This window comes from Stegodyphus dumicola, chromosome 4 (assembly GCF_044657685.1).
Source record: "Stegodyphus dumicola isolate Sdum_Otavi_A_Nest chromosome 4, ASM4465768v1".
NCBI classification, from domain to species: domain Eukaryota; kingdom Metazoa; phylum Arthropoda; class Arachnida; order Araneae; family Eresidae; genus Stegodyphus; species Stegodyphus dumicola.
Window position 1 is genome coordinate 147,214,920 of NC_140771.1, and position 25,089 is coordinate 147,240,008.

Sequence of the window (25,089 nt, forward strand, 5' to 3'; positions counted from 1 at the left end):
ATATGAGTCGGAATCTAACTTAACCTTTTGTTACACGGGTTTATATGTTGTATACCCTTAAGAAATTTTGAAGTAAGCAAATTACCATTTAAAGGCATTAAATTCGATAAACGGTGAGTGCGCCATCCGTGTAAGTGAGAAATTCTTCCGTGAAAACCACGAATTAGCGATTAGAAAATGTGAGATCGCAAATCAATCACTCGCACAAGTGCGTACAATCTGGAAATCGTTTTCTTACAGATCCCTAATTTGTAATTTTTGAAGCCTGAATTCGGCCCTAAAACATGAAGATACTGATTCAAAACGCTTTTAATCGATTTGGGCCAAAGAAATCCCTCATGTTATCTATATAGTTCAATTGCATTCTCCTACTGCATTCGACTGCATAGCAGTCATTCCACACCGTTTAGTGTTGAATGACAGCTAGTTTTATAACTGAACCATTTTCCTCTAAAGAGAAGTCGACAGCTGGACCACTGTGATTGCAGCTCACTTAGAGTCAATATTAAAATGTTTCGTGATACATGAACTGCAGTAACGTGGCATTTTAGATACTCCGATCCGAGAGGGCTGGGCCCCACCTCACGTGTGTCGCACAGTTACTTAGGCAACATTTCACGAATGAAAGTCTTATAAGCCAACACTTCCCCTCTTCCCACCAGACCTCAACCTCTGTGATTCTTGCCTATGGGGTTTTCTCAAAAGCACTGTTTATGGTGATAATCTAAACAATTTGTCAGGAATGAAAAATGTGATACACTGACATGTCCGTAACATTCCTTCTGATATGCTAACAGCTGCTGTTGAGAATGCAGTAACAGGATTTAACTTGCTTTCGGAAAATGCTGAACACTACATTGAACGTGCTTTGTAACACGTTTCGGAAAATATTAAACACATTTTAAACAGATGTTTTCGTGTCTTATTTCATTTAACAATCTTGTATGCAGCGCCATTTTTCCCCTGGTGGTGAATTTTTAAACTCTTTTTTTTTTTTTTTTTTTTTTTTTTTTTTTTTTGTTCCCCGCGGAAAATAAATTCCCATAACCTCCTTTACACGATTCCCAAGTTTGATAACATTTGGTACGGTAGTTTTCCTTTTATGATCATTTCAAATTGGAACTTTAATTATAACCATCATGTAAATTAAATTTTAAAAATTTGACAGTTTGGTTCAAGTCCCAGCTTTAAATATATATATAAATATAATCTTTTACATTAATCCTCTTAGAAAGAACGTTTTAAGAAGCTAATTTTTCTCTCGCGTTATAGATTGCATAAAAAAACATGATCTTTAATATGATTTAGATTGTTTCAGTCGATATAAGAATCGGGTTACTCGGTGGTACAGAATAAACCCTGCTGGACTGTTTTATTTCTTTGTCATTTAGCAAAAATATTTTAATTAAAATATTTATCCTTTGAATTTCGCTTTAAACTTTATTTATAGTTAAAATGACTAGAAAATGAAAAGCTGTCTTCAGCTGAAACGCAATTCATGTAATTGATATTTTAAAAAATTGACAAGAATGCAAAATTTATGGAAGTCTAGCAATCGAAAAATCTTAATTTTCTTGTGTGTGCACTGAAAATAACTGTAGAAGGAAAGAAGAAAATTAGGGAGAAAAGTAAGCAAAATTTTGCAGGGAAATTTGGCTGTCAGACATACCAAGATGTTTCAAAAAGTTGGACGCTTTTGAAGATACTTTCAGGATACTTCAATGAATTTAGGTGTTCAAAGAAAAAACACTTGGACGTGTACACCACCAAATACCATCAATTGAGCTTGTGGTTAACAGAAAAGACAATATGGTTTAGACTATTTGGTCGTATAAATTTAAATTACGTTATAGAACATCATATCGTATCATAAACGGAGAATCCCATGATTTTCTCATTCGAATTATTTGAAGATTCAGGAGTTTATTTATCCAGTGATGTATGTGGAGGTCACCTAAAGATCTTTTTTTGTCCTCCTGATGAAACAGCGGCCGAGCGATAAAGTCGCTGAACGCTGGTAGTTCTGTCCGAGGTCCGAATCCCGCGAACGGGCTGGCTGCATGGGCATATTCGTGGTTTTCCCCATGTGTAACGTGTATGCGAGTCAGTTTCCCTTAGAAAGTCATCCACGAAGGCATCCCTCCTTTTAGGCAGACAGCCCTAGAGTGCTTTGTCATAATTAAATAAACCAAAACCTCTTGATGAAATCAGTCTTTCCTTTCATCTCATGCCTTCAAAATATTTAGCCTCTAAAGACTGATAAAGGCTCTGACCAAATATTGATGAAATGGATTGAATTGGATTATTAAGTTACGTCAAAGCAGGGCTATCTGCCTAAAAGAAAGGATGCCTTTGTGAAGAACTTTCTAAGGGAAACCAGCTGGCATACACGGTACCACATGAGAAAATCCACGAAAACGCCTATGCAACCAGCCCGTTTACCGGGATTCGAACATCGGAGTGAACTACCAGTGTTCATCGACTTTACTGCTCGGCCGTTTGTGGGCCTTCATGAAATGGAAGGCGATAACTTTATTTAAAATGATTGTCATAAATATCAAGATATTTCGAAAATTTGGATACTTTTTAATATAGTTGCGGAATGCCTAAAGAAAAAGACCAAGAATAAAGTAGAATGAAGGAAAAGAGAAGAAAAAATAAATTTTTGGGTAAAATTTAGTATTTGTATTTTTTAAAATTTAAAACTTTTTAATCTTATGATATTTGATTCTTACGATTTCAAAAATAAAATATTTGACTAAAATATGAATAACATTTAAGAAGCCAAATCTAGGATAAAACTGTGTAAAGCAATAGGCACAATGATAAAACTGTTTAAAGCAGTGTATGCAAGTCATCCTAAGTTAAAATGTCGCAATCCTAAGTTAAATGTCTCTCTTATTTATACATATCTTTTCTGAACGGAACATTGAAAGGCGTGTTAACTGTGCTTTACTGTATTTTCTCTTTTAATATATGCAGTTTTCAAACGCATCGTAGTCTAGGTTACAAAGTATTCCTCCGAAAGAAACGCAATTCACATAAATAAAATCAAATTCTGGAAAATTTATATTAATAAATATATTTAAAATGCTCAATTTGAAGGAATAAATATAAACTTTTAAAACAATTATCTGAAAAGACAATGCAACACAAACAATTAAAATAAAAGTATAAGAATTTAAAAATTACCTAAAATAATAGCTATAACAAAAAATATATATAAAGAAAACTATTTGAAAAAAATAAACACTGCACCTTTATTTACGCAGTTCGAATAGGTAAATAGAAATTTTTAAAACAGTTATTCGAAAAAAACCGTGCAACTTAACAATTAAAATGAAATTCGAAAAAGAAAAAATTACTTAAAATAATAAGTTATAATTAAAAATATAATATAAAGAATATTATTTGGAAAAAAGGAACGATGGTGACTTTTTTTCCTCTCACGGGAAAGGAAACTAGGTTGCCATATATTAAGAAGTTCGCGAAGTGAACTATTCTTGGCGCAAACTGAAAAAAAAAGTGCCAACATAAATTTGTGAATTTCTCAGTAAATTTCGCTCCAAATTTTACAAAATTTCATATTTAGGCAAAATTTGAGTCGTAGAATCGAAATATGTAAAAATAATTGGTATATTATTTCAGAAAAAGTCCGATTTTGTGTCAAAATACCTATGTTAGAATAGTGCTATATATAAATCTAATATATATCCTAAGTCGCGCTTTCGAGACATGAAGAACGCAATTTGAATTTTGTCAATCGGCCCAGTAGATCGGGAGATATAGGACTGTCCCATTTTTTTTTTTTTTTTTTTTGAGCAGTGTACATGAAAGTACACAAAGACGCTAACAAATTAAATGTGTTAAAAGTTTGTTTTTGATTTATATCAAATAGTTACTAATTCCGATGTTAAAGCCTACAGGAAGTAATAACGTTTTTCGAAAATGTCATCAGAAAGTGATATTTATTTCATTTTATTGAGGAAGTTTCGCATTTTGGTAATGATATAATTGAACAATTTTTGTCAAAGAGACGAAAACATTTTAGACTTGAGCAATATTAGAAAATATATTTTGCAATAAATTTAAAAGAAAATATAACAGTATTAAGAAATTTAGAAGACTCAGAAATGATCAAGTTTTGTCCAAAATTGAAATTTAAGAGCAGGATAGGAATGAATGTGTCATTTAGAGAAGCATTTTTTCTGATAGCATAAAACATTCAACTCATCCAAAAGAAAATATTTTCTTCAAATGTATTTTTGAGTAAACGTGCATATATTCGCGAATGATGATGCTTGTTTGTTCTACAATAGGTACTAAGAGAATGAAATCTTGGATTTTGTTCGGTGTTTATACAAGTTCCCAGTTCACAATATTCTCGGAGCAAATTTTATCTGAAACACATTTTTTTCAAATTCTAGTTTCATTCAAAACTACAAACGCTAAAGAAACGCTTTGATCCAAACATCTGATGTGTTATGCATTTATTTTCTGAGAAATGAAAGCACTTTAGTACTTCAGTACTTTCAGTTAAATGTGGCAAGAAATATTTAAATTTTTCAGACTTAAAATTTAATCAAACTCCTCTCTCGAGGTATTTGGATGATTTAATATGCACTTAGTGCATTCATTTTCTTGTAATAGATTTGATAATAAAGTTAGTTTGTTAAAAGATATAGACAGTCTTATCTTGAAATTGATTACATTTTGAATATATAATAAGCAACGTATGTCGATAAAAATATCAGTATAAGAGGAAGCAGTGCATAAATGATATACAATTTGTGTGTAAAAATAGTCAAGTTTTATTAAATTTATTAATATACCTACACAGATAGTCTTAAAACTATCTAAGCAAGTATCCTGTTTGTTTAGAACTAGGCCCCAAATCAAGGAGAATGTATTAAACATATTTTACTAGAATACTGAAAGGTAATCAGCACTAACGTAGTTAGTTCAATGCAACTGGCGCATTTAGAAAGAGTCTTGACCTTAGAAAGTAACTAAAGTAATATAAGAAATATGCTTAGAATTCACAAGTTATAATACATGGGAGGTATGAAATGAAAATCTGATATAAATAAGTGAAGAAAATTAGTGTATAAGCAAGGAAATAATGAGAAGCATTTTGTTATTTTCTGTAAATTATCGTTCATGAGCTGTAGATGATTGCCATTTTGTATTAACTGTAACCAAAGCCAATGATCACTAATATTTTATTGTTCATTAAATGTCTTGCAAACTTTCAAAACTATATAAACATAAATCTTGGCAAGACAGATGACAGACACGCCTCAAATAAATCATAAAGAAAGATGATACAGTGACCATATTGACGTAGTGACCACTGTAGTTTTAGAAGCCAATGTTATGTATACTAATGGCTCTAAGGGCGATCCTGGAATAGATAGCACTGCTTAATACTAAAGGGCAGCGAAGTAACATACGCAGACAATTGAAAATGACAAGTTCAGCTCAGTTTTTCACGCGGAGTTATGATTGTGCAAGCCAGTAGTGCAATATGCTATTTTTATGTGTCTGATTGTAACCATCTGTTCAGAATCTGGTCTACATGCAGTCAGAGGCCAACATTGTAAGAACACAATACTAACGAGGGTTCAACAAAATATGCTAACAACATTCATTGGTAGAAGACTTTCACAGTAAATTCCTATTCACTCGAGCCACTAGTAACACCACTTAACGACTTTTTCTCAAGATCGCGCCTAAAATTAGTCAGTATTCGCCTAATGTAGACAGACAGACACCATTGCTATAATATGGAACTCATTGGCAGGACAGCATATAACACTTTACCGCAAGTTTCTAATACCTTGTCAGTCAACAGCCCTCTTACGCAATTTAAGGTCTTAAGCTTTGTTGGATCATGTGACCTATGAGCTATTGCCACACCTTTGCGCTTAGAAATATTGACTATTCTCAAAGAGATAATTATGCACATCTGACCATTATGTGTTTAAAGCAGCAGAAAAATGAGATCACTACAGTGGCATGAAGCCACTCGCTCCTTTAAGACTTCAGATCTTTGGGTTTGACGAATTTAATTCAGAAACTTCAATACTTGAAAAAGATTTCAATTGCGATGCAAAACTATGGCAAGAGAGGTATTATATTAAGTAAATATTCAATTTTAATTGGTCAACATGTTTCAGATATAAAACATGCGCTGATTAATAAGCTTTTACTTCTAAGGATTTCTACTCATCTTGATACTGCAGTGATTGACATACTACAGGATTTTTCATTTTTATTCAAAAAGTCTTATGTAACATCAGGAACTCACTGATTTCATTTTATGTGAGTTCTGTTGCAAACTTTATACCTGCTTATAAATAAGAAGCAAATTTTATAGTTTGATAATGTTTATATAGATTATGAAACGAGTTCTGAATATAATGCTTGAAACATTTTCGAAGGTAGTGATATTTTTTACCTTTATTTATAAGCAATAAAGTAATATTTATATAGTTTGAGGAAATGAATAAAATATCCGAGATGTTGCTGTTTTTGTATCCTTTACATATTCATCATATTCATGGGATTTTCAGCGGGCAGCATGAATTTTATTTTACGAACTTTTCAAACTTTCCACTTAGGTAAACAAAATATAAAGCTTTTCACTTGCTTTAGATAAACGACAGTGAATCTTTTGACGTTTAATATTTATGGAGATTATATAGCCTGTGTCTTATAAAGGGGGCATTTGAAGTAAAGCAGTCAAATTTGTAAAACTATTCTGTTGCGTGGTAAACTATATTTAACAAAACAAATTTTGCTTATAATTCAGAATTCAGAATATTTCAGAAAGTATGACATCCAAAACTGATAAATAACATATTTCTTCTCTCGCGACTTCAGGCATTGTTACAATAGTTGTTCAAATTATTTTTGCATATATATGTATAAATATTAATATTTGAAAAGTGATTAATATAATTTATTTTCTTGTAAAAATTATATGGCATACTTCTGAATTAATTGCTTATTAATTGATTTGGCAACTTTGTCGTTAACAATTAGCATGCTGGTAAAATACCTCACAAAACGTAGATAAATACATCATAATTAATAAACAAAAACTTTAGAATTTTACTCTTTTAAGCTCATCATGTTTTTCAAATCCGCAATAAACGGTAAAAAAGGATACAAATGTGTAGTGTGTGCCAAAAAATAATATGAAAAAATTCAAATTTTAACTCTCCTCTAGAGGGTTTATTAAGGTTTCCATGCTCTCCCTGAGCTTCACAGTTGCCAGTCTGCTCTTAGACTCACTCCTGGTAATACATAGTTTTTCTCGTTTCAGCTTTAATATTAAGCATTACTATATGGTTATGGTAACGTGATATGGGTAAAAGGTGAATTTCTAGACGAATAGCACATCTGATGCTAAAAAGGGATAACTGTAAATTCTTATTAATTAGAATAGTAGAAGTTTTTTTGAACGTAAAATAATCCAGGAATGTACGTACTCATGACTGTAATTGTTACTTATTGAAGGATTAAACAAGTAAAGCGTAACAAAAGGGGCGGGATTATTGTGAATTGTTCTGATATGACTTTTATTGCGCCGCCTAACTGGGATAGTGGTTAGGGACGCTGACTGTCGTACCGAAGGGCCTGGCTTCGAATCCTGGAGAATGCATGGATGTCCTGGAGAATGCACAGTATCTGTGCGGCATGATAAACATGCTGCAAGCAGAAAGTCCTCTCGAGAGGTTGATGGTAGAAAAAAGACTTGGGGTCGGAGACCCTCGGCCCGCCCACTAGGGTGCTGTCTATCAAAATTAGGGGCGGAATTGAGAAAAGTCGTACAGTCACCTGTATGGGAGCCAAGGCTCTTCTTGACAACGAGAGGCGCAGTATTGATCCTTTGCCACGATGAATTCCATGAGCTTGCTCTGATGTCAAACCTGATCTGATGTTATAGTAAATCGGGTGAGATAAGTCACAACAGCAATGGATATAATAAAATATCCTATGTAAATTCTTAAAGAAATATTACTTCTGAGTACATTTGCTTCTGTTCATATAATTCGTCAGAATGTTCTCCATTCTTCAGATTGGTGATTAAGTGTTTAAGTGTAGGCTCTTTTGTGTTCAAATCCTAAATCCATTGGAAGTTGTATTATTGCTCAAAATTTTATTTTGATACTACAAGCACTTTCACTGTCCAATATTATTAATTTAACATGGATTAACATGATAAAAATAAGGTATTCAGATAAACAATTCATTAATGCTCCACAGTTGTAAGCATATGAGCATAGTTGATTCTTTTCTTTGAGCTGAATGCAAATATTTCATATCCAATTTCATCCTAACATTTAAAAACTTCCAGGTTATATTCTATGGCTCATACCTCTGTCATTGTTAAGTAAAATAGGATTTAAAATTTTAAGCATAGGAAATTTATCAATAATTGTTGATTCAACATTTGACGTTACATCTACCTTTATACTCATCGAGACTAGATAAGTATAAAGGTTTTCGAATATATAAAAAGGACAGCAGTTATTTATGATCTTCACCTTTCTAAGCTAGTTACGTTCTAATTTCTGACTATAATAATTTTTCATAGATGATGTTATAAATTTAGGTTTCCATCCTAGAAAAATATAACTCATATGAATAATGACCGATCGATTTATGAATAATATTTGATGAGCATTACTGTTTCTTTTATAATTTTCGAGATTATTTATCTGGGAGCCAAAAATACATACAGAAAAGGCAGTGTATATTTATGATTTTCAAATTTTACATAAAGCTATTTCCTAATATCCGAGCATAATACTTCTTCATAGATAATATTACAAACTAGGTATTAATATTAGAGAAATAAAGATTAAGTTTGAGCATATAATTAAATATACAATTTGAATTTCGGATCTGTATTTCAGTAAACATCTTGAAGACTTCTAAAATCGCGCTATCAGTTTATAACAGGACTGAAAAGTTTATAATAATAAAATGACATTACGGTCTCTATCATTTTTTTTCCTTTTTAAAATTTAAGTCATTCTCCGTGAATTATATATTTCACACATATATAGCATATACTCTTTACTATATGTAGTTTATTATAGTGTTAACAGACGACTTCAGGAGGTGCAACACGTAATTGGTTATTATTCTGAAGCGGCCCACCAGCGGCCGAACGGTAAAATCGTTGAACACTGGTAGTTCGGTCCGAGGTTCGAATCCCGCGAACTGGCTGGCTGCATGGGCGTTTTCGTGATTTTCCCCATCTGTAACGTGTATACGAGCCAGTTTCCCTAAGAAAGTCCTTCACGAAGGCATCCCTCCCCTTAGGCAGATAGCCATCGATGCTTTGCCATAATCACACACGCACACGTTATTCTGAAGCAAAGTTTTTTTTTTTTTTTTTTTACAAAATTCAATCTTTTGTTTCCTTAGGCTCTGTGATCCTTAGGGAAGAAAGGTTGCCATTCATAACTGCTGTGGATAATTTGTTAAAATTTGTTCTGTCGATAACTTAAGTGTTATCAGCTTTAAGTTTCTCTGTGTTCATACTACAACATTCTAAGTACTTTGTTACGGTTCTTTGGAAGTTAAAAGCAAAACTCAAGACCAATTATTCTGGATAGCCTAGGAGATGTACTGACTCGTCACGACATATTGTATTTATTTCACTGGCTGTGACCTAATATTGAGGTCATGACTATTCAACTACAGAATTAAACACGGCGGTGCACAATGTTCACAAGGCCAAAATTAGGATTACCACTTCTTATATCGGGAAAGAGTAATAGAAGAGCTTCGAAAATGTATTGCCACATGTCATTTCTTACATTTTAAGTGTTTATAAGAATATTTTTATGAAGCACATGTTAAATAGCTTTTAAAACCACGAAGTCCTACGACAAAGATTGTCATTTTAAAAATCATGAAATTTATATCGTATTAATTATCACGTATTGGCCCTTCTTACACACAAGTAGGATATATCTCGTCAAGAATGAAAAAGCTCCGAAGACTGTAGTGAGACATTTTGCGTATCTGACAGAAATGAAGTTAAGCTTCTGAACGAGAAGGACACAAATTCGTTGAGCATGGAAATATGGGACTGAAAGATCTTAAGAAATTCAAGATGCCGAGAAGAAGCTAAGAAAAAAACATATGTAAATACAGTGAGAACTAGATATCCAATCAGAGAACAAAATTCTTTTGACTGAAAAATCTAATCAGTATGCGAATTAAGATTGCGATATTAAGTAACTAATCAGTTTCTCTGCAATGTTGAAATGCGTTTCTGGTTACGTTGCGTTCAAACCGATTTGTAAATTCTGAAAGAATATCAGGCAAGTGATGAACGAAAGTGTTAGCTGAAATATTTAGCACTATGTTCAGGTTTTAGGCCTAAATGCTCTCATAACTTAATTTTAACATTATAATGAATTTAAATTATTTCATTTCTTCATATTTACGTCTAAAATTCTAGTTGGCTCCTACACTTCTATTAAGTTCCAGTTACTGGTACAAGATTTACAGTTCTATATCTAAATGTGAGTAACTAATAGAAATATGTGTGGCTTTGCTATTGTTTGTTGATGTGGCTTAGCATAGTAAAGATACAAAAAACATTCTGAAATTTTATAGTTATTATTATTTTTAAAGTTACTTGAGTAAGTCTGTAATTAAAGTGAACAGCAACGAAAAATATGCTCCACTCAATCAAAGTGAATGATTATAACATTTAAAAAAGTCAATAATATGTGATATCACTAATTAAATAAAAATACTCAAGGGTACTTACTCCGTATACTATGAAACGTACAGCAATTCATCAAAAGTTGCATCTGTTTGAGATACATTTTTGTGGAAACATGTATATTTGAAGACTCATATGTAGTACTTATTACTGCGAGATTTATTAGACGTCCGAGCTTCTCAACCCATTTGAGATAGTCCAGGATATATTAGTTCATTCTTTGTATTCTACTAGCGTTCTCTCTCAATACTGAAGTTAAAACTCAGATTAAACTCTTAAATATCCTCTCCTTTATGCAACTATGTGTTGAAACGGAAGGTAATAATATATTTTTAATTAATTCAAAATGCTGTTACCAGTTATACTAACTAGCCTACAAATATAGCAAAAATGGCTGCTCTTGAATTAATTTTTAAAACATATACAGCAGAAATTATATTATTTGCAGATATATTAGTACAAAATCACCTTACTCTTAATAATTCCCTTGGAGACACCGTTTGAGATTTTATATATATAGTAAGTGTTATGTGGCTGAAAGTATCTGAAAATTAGAATTATATATATATTAGCTTTCCTAACCAATGTTTTTTCTGAAACTTAGGCCTTTTTCAGTTTTAATATAATGACGTCGCAATACTTTTTTCCGAGATAGGATAATCAATAAAAAATTCATTTCCTTTTGAACTAAATCTTATATATATATATGCATAAACTATAGTTTTTATCTGAAGTATAATTTTGGAACAGCGATAAATATTATTAGGTTCTTAATAACCGCACATCTTAATAAACAAGTTTTATAGAAATCTACTTTAAATTAAAAAATATAATAACATGTTCATAATTACATACAATCCATCCTGTACATGTAAGTAAGGTAACCTTTACAAAATGAAAAACATTCAGATAATGTCGTACCCTTCCGCATTTAAACGCAGTGTGTTACTGTGTAGAAGAAACTCGAGAAATCCTTTCCTTTCAGCTCCCAAAATTGTAAAATTAGAAATATTTCTTACAGAAAATATGCAGTAGAGAATAAGAAGTGTTTCATTTGATTTACATTTCTTTCCACGACTAATTTATCATCTGGAAGATCAAAAACGACTGCTGCTTCAAAGGAATGCCCACAGATTTGTATTCTGAAAATATATCTGTGGAAAAAAGGAGTCTTTTACATTCAAAAAGAATTTTTTTTTACAAATATTAGTTTGAAAATGCATCATGATTTCGATTTCAAATACTTTCTGTAAATGATTTTTTATTTGTTAATTTTACGCTATTTATTCTAGTCCTTTGAAATATGGCCTGTAAAGCCTAAATGTAGACTAAAATGAAAAATGTATAATTTCATTTAAGGCTAAATGTTTAATTTTATTTAATTCAGTTTGCCAACTTTTAAATAATATTAAGAATGTAAATATTGTGGATTTTACACGTGTCTTCAAACAAGGAATTTATTTGGCTTCGAAATATTAAGATTGTAAAAGCTTTATTTTATTTAAATCTACTAGACGTTTTGATGCATATTTCAGATCCAAGTATACTGACAAGGAAGATAACAGTATACAATAAAAGTATTCTACGTTCATCCCGCAAGAAGTCCTCAACTACATAATGATTCCTTTTTCTGAATGGGGCTTAGGTTTAGAAACTTGAGTACGATGCACTAAAATGTTCAAGTACAAAAGAATATATGAATAAAATTGAAACACGGAAACTATGTTTAAGGTTCTAAGCCATGTCTTTCAAACGTAGAATGTAAAACATGTCTTTTAACTGAGTTCTGTCTCGTATGTGGGAGAATATTTTTTTTTTATTTCGGAATTCTTTTTAAAGAAACGGATACGGATAGATTGCTTAAACACGAAAGAGAGGTTGAATGACAAAAACTAACTATAATCTCAGAATTCTCTGTAAGGTTTATTTTGGTTGCCACTATACGTTTGTTCAGTTCTTTTCTATACCTTCCTTTCTTTCGTCAGCAATCACTAGAATGAAAATTGAGTTTAACATAAATAACAAGCAAAACTGTAGATTGGAAATGTGGAGTAGTAACCAATTAGTAATGCTGTTTGAACTGGGAATCCCACTTAGAGGCCTATATATTTGGTTAGCAAATTTTTATGTCTGTTATCAACGTAGGGTTTGCGTCCGTGTTAGATGAGATCTGAAAATTAGTTTGCTTGTTCTATTTATTTTAGATACATAAATATATAAAAACCTGACATGTAGCACTAGTTGGTATTTTTTTTAATCTTTTAACTGTTCTTCAAGCCATAGGCTAAAATAAGTGACTATATAAAGAACTGTTTGGTGAAGTTTTATCTCTTTTCGGTGCTATTGTAAGTTATGTCTGCGTTACTATCGGTATTAATTAATTAGTCTTTTGGATAAGGCGATGATGAAAATTCGTCAGACAAGGTAAAGCTAAACAAGTGTAATAATATAACTAATTAGGTTAAACCTTATAATTCTGTTTACAAGAATTATAACTGAACAAGAATTATGTTTACAAGAATTATAAGAATTTTAAAAACTGCAGTTTTTAACGAAGTGTTTTGTTTTCCAGAATTTTTTTTATTGAAGGTAATATGTTTTTATATAATTAAAATACTTAGTTTCATATTTTATTCCCTTCAAGTTTTGATCTCAGTTTTACAGTAGCCAAAAGTATGCAAATATAACCTGTATTTTAGAAGATTTATGGAAAGATGAGATGGAGATTGAGCGAAAGAGCCGGAGGGAGGTTTTACCGATTTTGGGAATTTCTTGTAAAATATTCGCTATTACTATGTATGATTTGAATTGGTTGAGAAGATACTAAACCAAGATATATTATTGCACCTGCAAAGGATAAGTTTATTTTCCTATAGCTCAAAGATGAGTTGAAACGATGTGAATGTTAAATCCGTTAGCTATCCATTTAATAGATCGTGTTTAAAATATACTGACGAATGCCCTCCATATTGTAGCCTGGTTTGAGTTCTGTATTTTTGTAATTTATAATATTAAACAACTATTTTGTTAGCATTATATTTAAATACGCTTCAATTTAGTAAGACACAGCATGAGCTGCAAGGCGCCAACCACTGTAGATTATAACCAATTAATGGGTAACTATTTCTATCAATAAGAACTTAGTAAAGATCAGGAGCGTAAGGTTTATAATTGAAAAATAAAATAAATTTATTTCTTACAGAATATCACATATAACACAGTATTTATTGAAACTATAATGATTCGTAATGTTTCTCCCATTTTAAGGAAGCATTGTAGTTGACGATCAGCGAATAAACTTGGAAACAGTTCTAATCTGTGACATTTCATTTGTTTTCCTTTCTGTCCTATATAGCAATTCTTAACAAAATCGAATTTTTAGAATGTACCCTTTCAGTGCATCTTCTTTTCTTTCCTTTATTCTTCAAATAGCATTCCATTATAGGTTCGGAATATTGTGCATCCAAGTTTGCTTATTTTCAGAAAAAGAATCTTTCTAATCAGTTGTTACCCTGTCCGCTCAGGAAACTGTATTATTTTTGGAAGATGGAAAAGTTTACTATTTACAACAGAAAGATGAAAACGAAAACGAGAAAAAGAAATTATTCCATACCCCTGCTGTTTCATCTTCTTCTTCGATGCATTCGCATACATTTGCAAAACTATTTATCATAGTGAGCAGCACAAAACTTCGAATACATCTTTCGAAACTTCCATTTATATCTTATAACAAAAACACTGGAAACTTTTAAGAGCATACAATTTTTGAGATGCAGGACAGCGATCATTATCCAAATATGTAAGCTTTTAGAAGTATCCAGTGTAGTAACGTTGCATTTAATGCTTATTGCATCAGTTATTACCTAGTTTCAATGCAATCTTGTTACTTCTAATGGCAATATAGTACTTTTATGTCACTTCTAAATGCTTTACAGTACAATTATTTCGCGTAAAGAGCCCTAAAATTAACACGTGCAGCTAGAGCGTTACCACTAAACATATCATATGATACAACTATTACTATATCCTTCATAAAGTAAGAAATGCGTTCATATTGACAAAATGAGGAATTTTTCTTTCCACGTTGTATATCTTTGTAGCATATATGATAGCCCTTCCTGCTGAAAATCGGAAGGTCTGCAATTCAAAACTTGATGAAGGCATCGCTGATTTTTATCTTTTTCTGCAACGAAAAAGCTTAAAAGCTCTACAGTAACATCCATATCAAAATACGGTGTAACCACATGGATATGAACTTAGCGAATGTGGCGAATGGGTCTCTTCCTTCGCTTCCTTTATCTGGGGAAGAATGTAAGGAATTTCTGTTTCTCGCTGTATGCCTACATGACGTAAGGCATGGCAGGTCTGGATGGCAATTGGAAGGTCTGTTGTTCAAATACCGACAAGGGCACTGCTAATATTTCAAGTTTCTAATTTGAAAAATTCTAAAATATTCTAAATATGAAGTCTTAAATGTGGAAAATTCTAAATATTAGTTCCAACTAAACTGTGGTGAACGATAACTCGCCATCACAGGATTTGATGTCGGGGTTTCCTCCCTCCTTAATTGCTCTTTAATAGAGATAGAATGTAACTAATGTTTCGCTTTTGTAATGTGACACCCCTGGCTATCAACTGGAAGCTTCTACAAGCTTCTACGTCCAAATTCCTCGTCAAGCGTATCGCTTAGTTTTGGTATTTCTCAACAACAAGGCTCTACAATAATAACAAACATGTCCTATAAATTAAGGAATCAAAATGTGTTTGCACGTTGAAATATATTTTAAAGTTTTAATTTAAAGTAAATATTTGAACTGATTTATTTAACATATTTAAAACGGTGAGATAAAAGAAGATGTTATATCTATGATCCTGTGCCATTAAATTACAATTGCTCCTCGAATTTTTGGGATCGATTTGTTACACTTAAATATGTGTAACATCCTTAACCGGAAGGCCATTATATGGTCCGGTCGGAAAGGATGGGGATGTTAACTTTAGTTGTCATGTACTTCCCCCATTCTCCAAGCGTAAAAAGTGAGCAATATGTCAAGTTTGATGCCCCTGGAGACTTAACCACTTATTTACTTCAGAGGCCTTTGTGCTAATGATCCGGGTTTACCTGTCTTTCCCTTTTCATTCTTGTAATATCAAAACTCGAGATGACCGCAATCATAAATCGTAAACAGAGACTTGCTTTGCTTTGAAATACTCCTTATTTTTACAAGATTTCTTGGGGCTGTTTTGTTTTGCTTTATAGCAGTATGCCGAAACGGAAAAGTTGATTGACTGAAGAAGAAATACGAAAGTTTAGTCAAGATTTTGAAGTATTAAATTATCTAGCATCACAAAACACGGAATAGCAACAGAAAGTACAAGCAATAGTAATATCTATGTTGTAACTCCCTACCCATCCTTTCAAAATCTGCGCGAATTCCCCCTTCTGACTTGAAAAGTTTTTGCTATAAATGCCGTAATTTTGATAACACATTTAAACATATTCTCTTTGGTTGTGAAATTAGCAAAAGGAAAAAGAGAATTCAAGAGTAAGTATGGCGCTTTCCAGTGGGGTTTTGTACTATTCAATAAATTAATGTTTTAGCGAGTAAAAGTCCTTCCGTTGTTAATACTGAAAAAGTATTGTTTGCTAATTTTCATGAACAGCGTAAAATTCTATTTCTGTAAATAATCCTTGGCGTTCTAAGTTTTTAAATTAAAATATATTGATAGTGAAAATAGTTTCTTAGCTTCTGTTTTCCTGTCTACTTATGTTATAGACTGTTACTTTTTAGACTGAACTTTATCTAAATTGGAAGCACTGAAATAACCTTTTGCAGTACGAGCAACGTATAGTACAATAAAGGAACTTTTGAATTATACATCAAATATTCTCATTTTTTGATAGTTTTTCTCCATAATCATTATGTTTTCAAGAGAACTGCTAACATTTATTTACACTTAAAATGTTAACTTTTTTGCGAAGTTAAAATTTTTCCCATGCAAATCAAATTTTTAAAGATTTCTGCCTAGTTAAGATTTAGTGTTAAACTATTTTTTTAAACATTCCTTACATGAAAAATTTTATTTTAAAGATTTCGGATATTCCGTTACATAGCGAAACAAAATAAAAATTATAAGGGATTTCACAGAATGTAAATTTTGTCTTTACAAAAACATTTCGTGGTGTTTATTGGTTTGGAAAACGAAATTTTAAAGAAATTTTAAAAATTTAATAAAATGAATTCATAAAATCTACAGAAATAATTTTAAAGGTGTTAAAAAACTAGATGGGGACATAAATTTAAAAACTAAATATATCTATAAAATAACACAGAGTGAGGAATTTTATAGCATAACGTTATATAAAAAGTGCAATAAAACTAATTCTTGTTAACACTTTAAAATCGCTTAATTTGGTAAAGTAAATTAAAGTCATTATTTAAAAATTCAAACAACTTTAAAAAAAACTATGTGCTATTTAAAGAAAAAACTATATGGAGAAACAGAATGATCTCTTCAGTAGCTGAAATATACATTCCCTTCCTATCACTGAGTATTCTGATTTAAATCAATTGCACCTTAAAATTTTTTCTCCGTTAGGAAATGCATTTAAGAGTTTTACTCAGTAATCCCTACATTTCCTTTATTTTTGTAAAGTAAATGAACGTTTTACGTGTGAATAAAAATGCTTACAAGAAATGATGCAATCAGCAAGGAGAATTCTGAAAGGAGAAATTATTAGTTGTGAGAAACGTCGTCATTTTAATAAAAAAGGAGTTGTGGTACATGACTTCAAAAGAGTTTTTAATGACATAATTTAACTTAATTTGTTCCTGAACATAGTTCCTGAAAATTTCTTCCGAAATACTCGCAAACCAAACTATGTTTACCATAAGATTTAATAAGATGCATTGATTCGTTCCCATATCACAAATGACTACTTAGAAAAGAGTAATTTTCATGCAAGTTCGCAATGCAAAATTGATATAATTCATTAAATCTGACACACACACAATATTTAACTTTAAGCAATAATATTTAACCTAAACATATACTAAAAACAGAAAATATATAACAGTTACAGTTCAATATTTAACCAAAATTTAATACTAAAACACAAAAAAACTTAAATCAATAGTACCTTTTTACTAAGAAGAAAAGTTGACACGGTAAGTAAAAAAATGGCTGAAGAATCCAAAGGGTCAAAATGTTATTGTTTGAAAGGGAAATCCTATTCCGTAAAAGTGTCAGTTAGTTGATGTTTTTCTATTTTCCTTCCTTCTGTTAACACTGCTAAGCTAGCCTGTACTCATAACTTTTTTCCCATTAAAAATTTGTGTTATGTGGTTAGTTTCTGTCTACGTTTTAAAATGCTTCTAAAGCAAGACATGGCATTATCATTGCAAATATTTATGATGCTGCTTTATCATGGTGATGATCATAGATTGCAAATATTTGTGATATACTTTATCATGGTGAAGATGATGCCGTTCTATGCATATTTGCACCTTACTCCCTATTAGAATTTTCATAGAGCAAATAACTAGCTCTATGAAATGACTAGTACATCATATGCATAATAAATGTTTATTGTTTTGCTAAGTATATATGTTGCAAAACATTGTTAATATAATGTATGACATATTATTGTATTATATGATCAATGCAATTCTCTGTATGGGTAATGGTTTTGCTCTGTTAACAAAACAAGATAACCGCGTAGACCCTTTCAGATCCATCTATAACAGCAGTAGACACGCTGTACAGTCGGTGATTAAAATAATGTAAAGTAATTTTAGCTTTCGTGTATGCATTCAAAATTAAATTACATAAAGACTAGAAAACGGCGTTTATAAACCCGAAGTTTTCTGTGATTCTTATTCAACGTTTAGTAATAAAAGCGTAGTAAGCCTAAAAATAAGAACACAGCTTTATTTAAGTACATTATCGCTTATACCCTTCTATTTAAAAACATATTATATTAAAAAGTTTCTCTAATATCTATAGATTCAAAATATATAGATATTTGATTATACAATATATTTTCTTTTGTGTCTACATATTAAGATCGGTAACAGGCCTTTAAATGAACGTCACATGATTCTACAGTATGAAAAAATGGATTACCGTTTATCTTCCATATACAATTAAAAGTCCTTCAAAAAAGTGGTTGCATTAAATTTTATGTTTTTTAGGCACACATTTGAAAAATTACGGTACATTTGCCAACTTAAAAATGTGCCGTTACATAGGGCGCATTATGGGACATCTTTACATGCGGCACATTACGGCTAGCATACGGCCCATTTGTAAACTTGCAGAATGTATCATTCTTTTAGTTATAAATGAAACAAAGAAACTACTATTTTTTTTTCCAGAAAATATACCGTAACTGGATAAACAATTAAGCTTCCTAGTGCAATTTTTTAATGCTGTCAAAGCAGCATAACTTTCAGAATTTAATTATGATTTCGTTAGATGCATTTACATAGGCATGAAACTTGAAGTTCTTAATAATTATTTTCCAATGTTATGAAATTAATGATAATGTTATTTTTTCTGTTATTATATTTCAAATTTTACACAAATGAGTACACCACAGAAGAGTGATTTGTAATTTTTCTTTCCTTTGAGTGACTGTGTATTTTAATAAAACTGTTTGCAGATTAAATATGAATATGAGACTTACGTTGGCCTTCTGAAAATCAATTCATTTTTCACATGCTTTGATTTTCCTAATATGACAAAGTCAAGTGAGAATTAGACGCCGCCTTTCAAACAATACTTCAGACAAAAGTAGACTGAAAATCTGCCATTAAATATCCATTATGTCTCGCTAAATCACGGAGTTTCTAAAGCTGCGGCAACAAAGCAGATGCAAAACTCCTTTGATGCCTCCGGAAAAGCTATTCAAAAGCTATTTATATTCATTAGTAGCTTTATATGCCTCTGTCACTGGCAATTTGCGATGCGTATACTGTTGACTCTCAGCTTGACACAAAGTGCTTTGAGTACAAAGTTTGAACGCTTAAACCTGCGGAGAAATTGAGAAGACATTCTGTTGATTTTCAAAAGTCGCTTACTTATTCATTCGATGGTTTTGAAGAGAGGCGATGAAGTAAAGAATATAGAAATACTTTCGGTTTTAGCTTTTATTATTATGCTGAAAAGGGAATTGAATTCTGAGAATAAAAGTAAATTTGCTTTAGCATCCTTTAAATAAAGAGAATAAAAAGTTTCCCGTTCTGTGAAATAATATTCTCCCTCTAGTGTCCTTTTTTAATGGATTCTTTTGAGCATTTTACTTGTAAATCAATAATAAATGCAAAGGTATTATTTTCTTTTCTATTGTATCTGCACTAAACTCTGTGTCATACATCGCACTCATTTTTTTTAGAAATTTCTGGAGTATGCAATAAATATTCAAGTTTCAATACATTTTATTGGTTTATATGCCTTAGTTTAGTAAATGTCAATAGACTACGGAAATGCATTAAACTCGTAAGAAATGTATCTTGTATTCATTTATGAATGTATTTCATATACAATTGAAAGTCTCGTGAAAATGTTTCCTGCTTATGTCGTTCATGAATGGAGTAATATACATGTGCGAAAATTTAAATTAGCTAAAGTTTTCTAGTGAATGAAAACGATAGAGGATATTGTCAATCGTCACAAAAAATGGATGGTTTAAGAAATATTCTTCAAGATTACATATAGTGGGATTTAATAGAAATATCACTTGCAATTTTAACATATCATAAGTGAAAGCAAACATTTTTCATGTGTAGTTCTGAAGAAAGAAGTTACTGCCATTTTAAAACAAAACTTTATATTAAATTTAATGCAGTGATTCAAGTCAATAAGAAAATATTCATACTCCTCTGCAAAAAAATATAACAGATCTAAAAAATTTTAATTTTGGCCTATTAAATAAACTGATATCTCTATCAACTATTTAGAAGTGTAATGTATTAATAGTTTCTCTTAATTTATTACTGTTCGTAAAATCCTTATTATTTAAATGTAATATAAAGTAGGAGTGAAATAACGAAAACAAAACATGTTTTAAAATTTGCTATGTGTAGTGTAATTCAATTGCTCAATTATATCTAATCGATTTCGAATCACTGAACTGATTCTCCGCTTCAAGGCAAATGTATAACGTGAAAACGAGCTAGTTACCCTCAGAAAGTCCTTTATCAAGGCGCCCTTTCTCTTAGCAAATGGTTTTTGCAGCTTTGTCATATTCAGATAACTTAACGTAACCACTTACTTTATAAGCTACGTATTTTATCCCTCCTTTCCACATGCCTTCATGGTGTAACTGAATACGCTCAACTTGGATTCGGGAGGCCCGGAGTTTGAACCTCGACCAAGGCACTGCGTATTTCTTTGATTTCTGGCTTGGAAAAAGTATCTGTAATGATTCTACATCGGCGCCCTAACCAAAACGTGGCGGACGATAATTCTTCACTGTCAGGATTTGGCAACAGGTTCCCCTGATCACCCTTTAAAAGAGGGAGTGTATAGGGTGTAAAGCACTGCGCATTTTTCACGTTTCTGCATCGATGTGAACTAATGTCTCTCCGGCTTTCAGGTTAAAATAATTTAATAGTTTATTACTTTAATTTTATTTCGAGCCAAAATTATTTCAAAATGTAACAGTTCGTAAAAGGCATTTTACAAAAGGTAGCATTTCCTTCAGCAACATTAAAAAAATTTTTAAAATGCATAAAAACATAGTAGAAACATTTTCGCTACAGCTTCCAAAATTTATCAGTTGTAGCCTTTATTTGATCGCTAGCAGCAGAACGGTTTGTTGGCATAGATAACGCCTTATTCAGAATGAATGATCCAAATTTTGATGTCTTCATTTTTGAAATTTACAAATGCAGATATTTAAAAAAATAATCAAGTTCGTACCGTAATTCTTCTCGCATATTATCACTGTTTCCTAAAAGGTACTGATAATTTTTGAAATCATCTAAACATATGAAGGCAACACAAATATAACATTTTAAGCATACCCTTAAAGGAGAAAGATCGCGTGACGCAAGACCACCATAACCTAGCACAAAAGGCCAGTTAAGCAATTAGCCTAGACGGTTAGTAGGCCCTGCTTGAAAGGCCAAACATAGTACACAAAATTATTAGATGCTAGGTAATGGAGTCCCTGTTCTCTGGTTAACAGTCTAATATACAAATGTATGCTTCACCAAGAGTTCCTGATATATTAGCGAAATATTTTGTTGATATTTCTAAAAGCAAAGTTTTTTTCATTCATTTAACGTTTATCTAATTAATATAAAATGGAAGAGAAATCCATCGCTTTTGTAAATTTAAAAATTAGGAAGAGAAAAACTATTTTTGGCATAGGATTATAAATTAAACGCAATCGATTCCAATGGCAAATGATATAGGTCCATTTAGCATATCTAGAAATAAGGTATGAGAAGAAAGAAACTGTTAAACTTTCGGAGAGAGTTTTCTTTTTCTTGCTCAAATTATTAACTAAACATTTATTTATTATTTTTTATTTAGAATTATCTTTCTCATGGAAAAGAGGTATCTTTGACAACCGTCCTCAGGATAAATAGATTTTTTATAAAGTAGTAACAATAATTTTGTTTATTAAACAAAGGCAATTTTTGTTCAAGTTTACAGTAAAGATACAGATAACCGGCACTGAAATGTTCTCATCTAAAGTTGGAACATCCATATTAAATAAATCTGTGTTTTCTTGTTTTATTGAATTAGTAAGAACCGTTCTAACTGTCAGACTTTCTGTAATTTCAAGTGCTGCAGCTTACAACATTTCGCAAATTCCTACTACAACTAGGGCAGGATGCATAAAGTGGCTCGCGTGTCCTTAGTATTCGCAGGTACAGATTTGCTCAATCTCGCAGATACATTACGCTAGCCATCCATGGCTGCAAACATTCCAGGCACTAGCTCGAATTCATGCACCCTATTCTAAGTATCGTCACTGATTCCGAAGTGCACATTTTGCTTTGCACCCGTTTTTTGTTTGCATATTTCATCAATCTTGCAAGCTATGTGGTGATATTCGTCAAGAAGTCTGATAATTTTTACTTGTTGGAATGTATTCAACGAAAGCATTCTTACAATATGTTGATAACCTCCAATTATTTGCAATGATATTTAAACTAACTAAATAATTACGCTGAAAAATTAACAATCAGTCTAAATTAATCTTATACATACAACAATTTTATGGGATAAGATGACTCTATATTCGTTATTTAATAATTGAAACTTAACTCAAATTCCTAATGTAACATTATTATCACAAGTAACAATTTACCATAATATCCCACGATGCATAATAGTGATTTTACGCATGTGTAATTGAAAATTAATTCAGCTGTTATTTACTAATTTGTGAGGTATCCTCATTAAGTGATTGGCAGAGATGAAATTAATGCAGTGTTCAGAGTTAGTTTGTAGCATTACCGAGAAATACGAAATTACGTGACTACTCGAACTATATTTATACTACCGTGCATAAATCTAATTGAAAGCACAGCTTTCCTGTGTATTATAGCCTGTTTATAGTTAGATTCTCGTACTCAATTGAATTATGGTTCTTACGATAGTACGTTAGTTTTACTTGAGTCGCGTTGTCATTACAGTTACGATAGAGGCTACTGCACAGTTAAATGATTAATGCAATATGCAGGGTGTTCCAAAACTTAATAAACCGATAACAAAATTAAATTGAAAAGTAATTTTTTAAAGTAACAGGAAATAATTTATATCAATGATCTTTAGTTCAAGGAATTTCTGTTTTTTCTAATTTTTGTAAATAGCAATAGGGAACTTGTTTGTTTTCAGAAAAAAAAGAAAAAAAATGGAGTCGTGCATTGAAAAAGCGATGTGCGTTCTCTAGTTGATACGCGAAATATCAGTTTAAACGTAATTTCGAGATGAATTTAATAAACCTCCACCAACGGAACAACCAACTAAAAGATGGTTAAAACAGTTTCGAGAGAGGGAAGTGTTTTGCATATACAAGTAGAAAGTGCAGGTAGACCCAATGTAAGGCATGACAAGGTTTCCGCCATTCGAGATGTGTGTTTATGCAGTCCCAGTAAATCCATTTGCCGTGCCAGTCTGCGAATATGAATTCTCAGGTATTCATAAAGCTGTTCATGAAAGATTGAAACTGACTGCATATAAAGTAAAGATTTGTCGTCAAATAAAATTTAATCATCGAGTCGTTTGTAAGGTATTTTCGGTAGACATTCTTGATCGTGTCAGTAACGAATTAAGTTCTTCAGAAAATCGCACTCAGTGATGAAGCAACATTTCATATTTGACGAGAGATTAACTGAAATAACTGCAGCGTCAGGAAACTCGTCTTTTTATGAGGGAAATTGAACGAGGCATTCCTTAAGTCAACGTTTGATGCTCATTAACTCCTAACAAAGTGATTGGCACTTTCGTTTCTTGGAGTCTAATTCATATGATTACTTCAGTATCCTGAGAATATTTTCAGCACCACAAAGAAAAGCTGCCAAACGTTTTCTTCCAAGATTATTGGGCCCCCTATCCTTTGGTTACACATGCATACGTGTCAGTTGACGAAACATTCTCAGATCATTGGATTGGCTAGAGGTCCACCTAGTTCTAAAGACGTCCCATTCTCGACTTCGTTTTCTGGGGATACCTGAACAGCCGAGTTTATGCTACAGAGATTTGCAACATTGAAGAATTCAAAATTCGAATTACCACAAAAACAGCTGCTGTAACTTCGCAAAAGTTGAATTACTTCTGAAGCTAAATCGACAACATGATTTATATTCTCCGAGAAACTAGTGATGCTCATGTTTAAGTGTATTAATATATAACTCTTTGAAGTACTAAAATAAGTTCAATCAGTCTTTATTAGCTGTCTGTAATTCTGTATTATTTAAAACAGATATTTATGTGATGAATCAAGTATAGACACCCTGTATAATGCTCTGAGATTCTGCTGATTTTTAGAAGCTAGTAAAATATCAAAGTTTCACTTATTTAGTTTTCAAAGTACTTGCCTGTTATTCAAGAAATCTCAGGCTTTTTACCTGTTGAACCGAAATCTTTACACAATCACTTTAGGTACATTACGTTATTTAACAAAGATAATGCGATACATTCCGCAAGAGAAGAAGAGGAAGAATGATCTTGCTTGTTTGCATTAGCTGTGCATAAGTCACGTGATCTCTGAGGTCATCTGCGTTATTAATTAACAAAATAAGCTGTTTAAAAGCAATAGATGCGTGTCTTAAAAATGTGATTTTTTTTAACTTTTTAATCTGATTGAT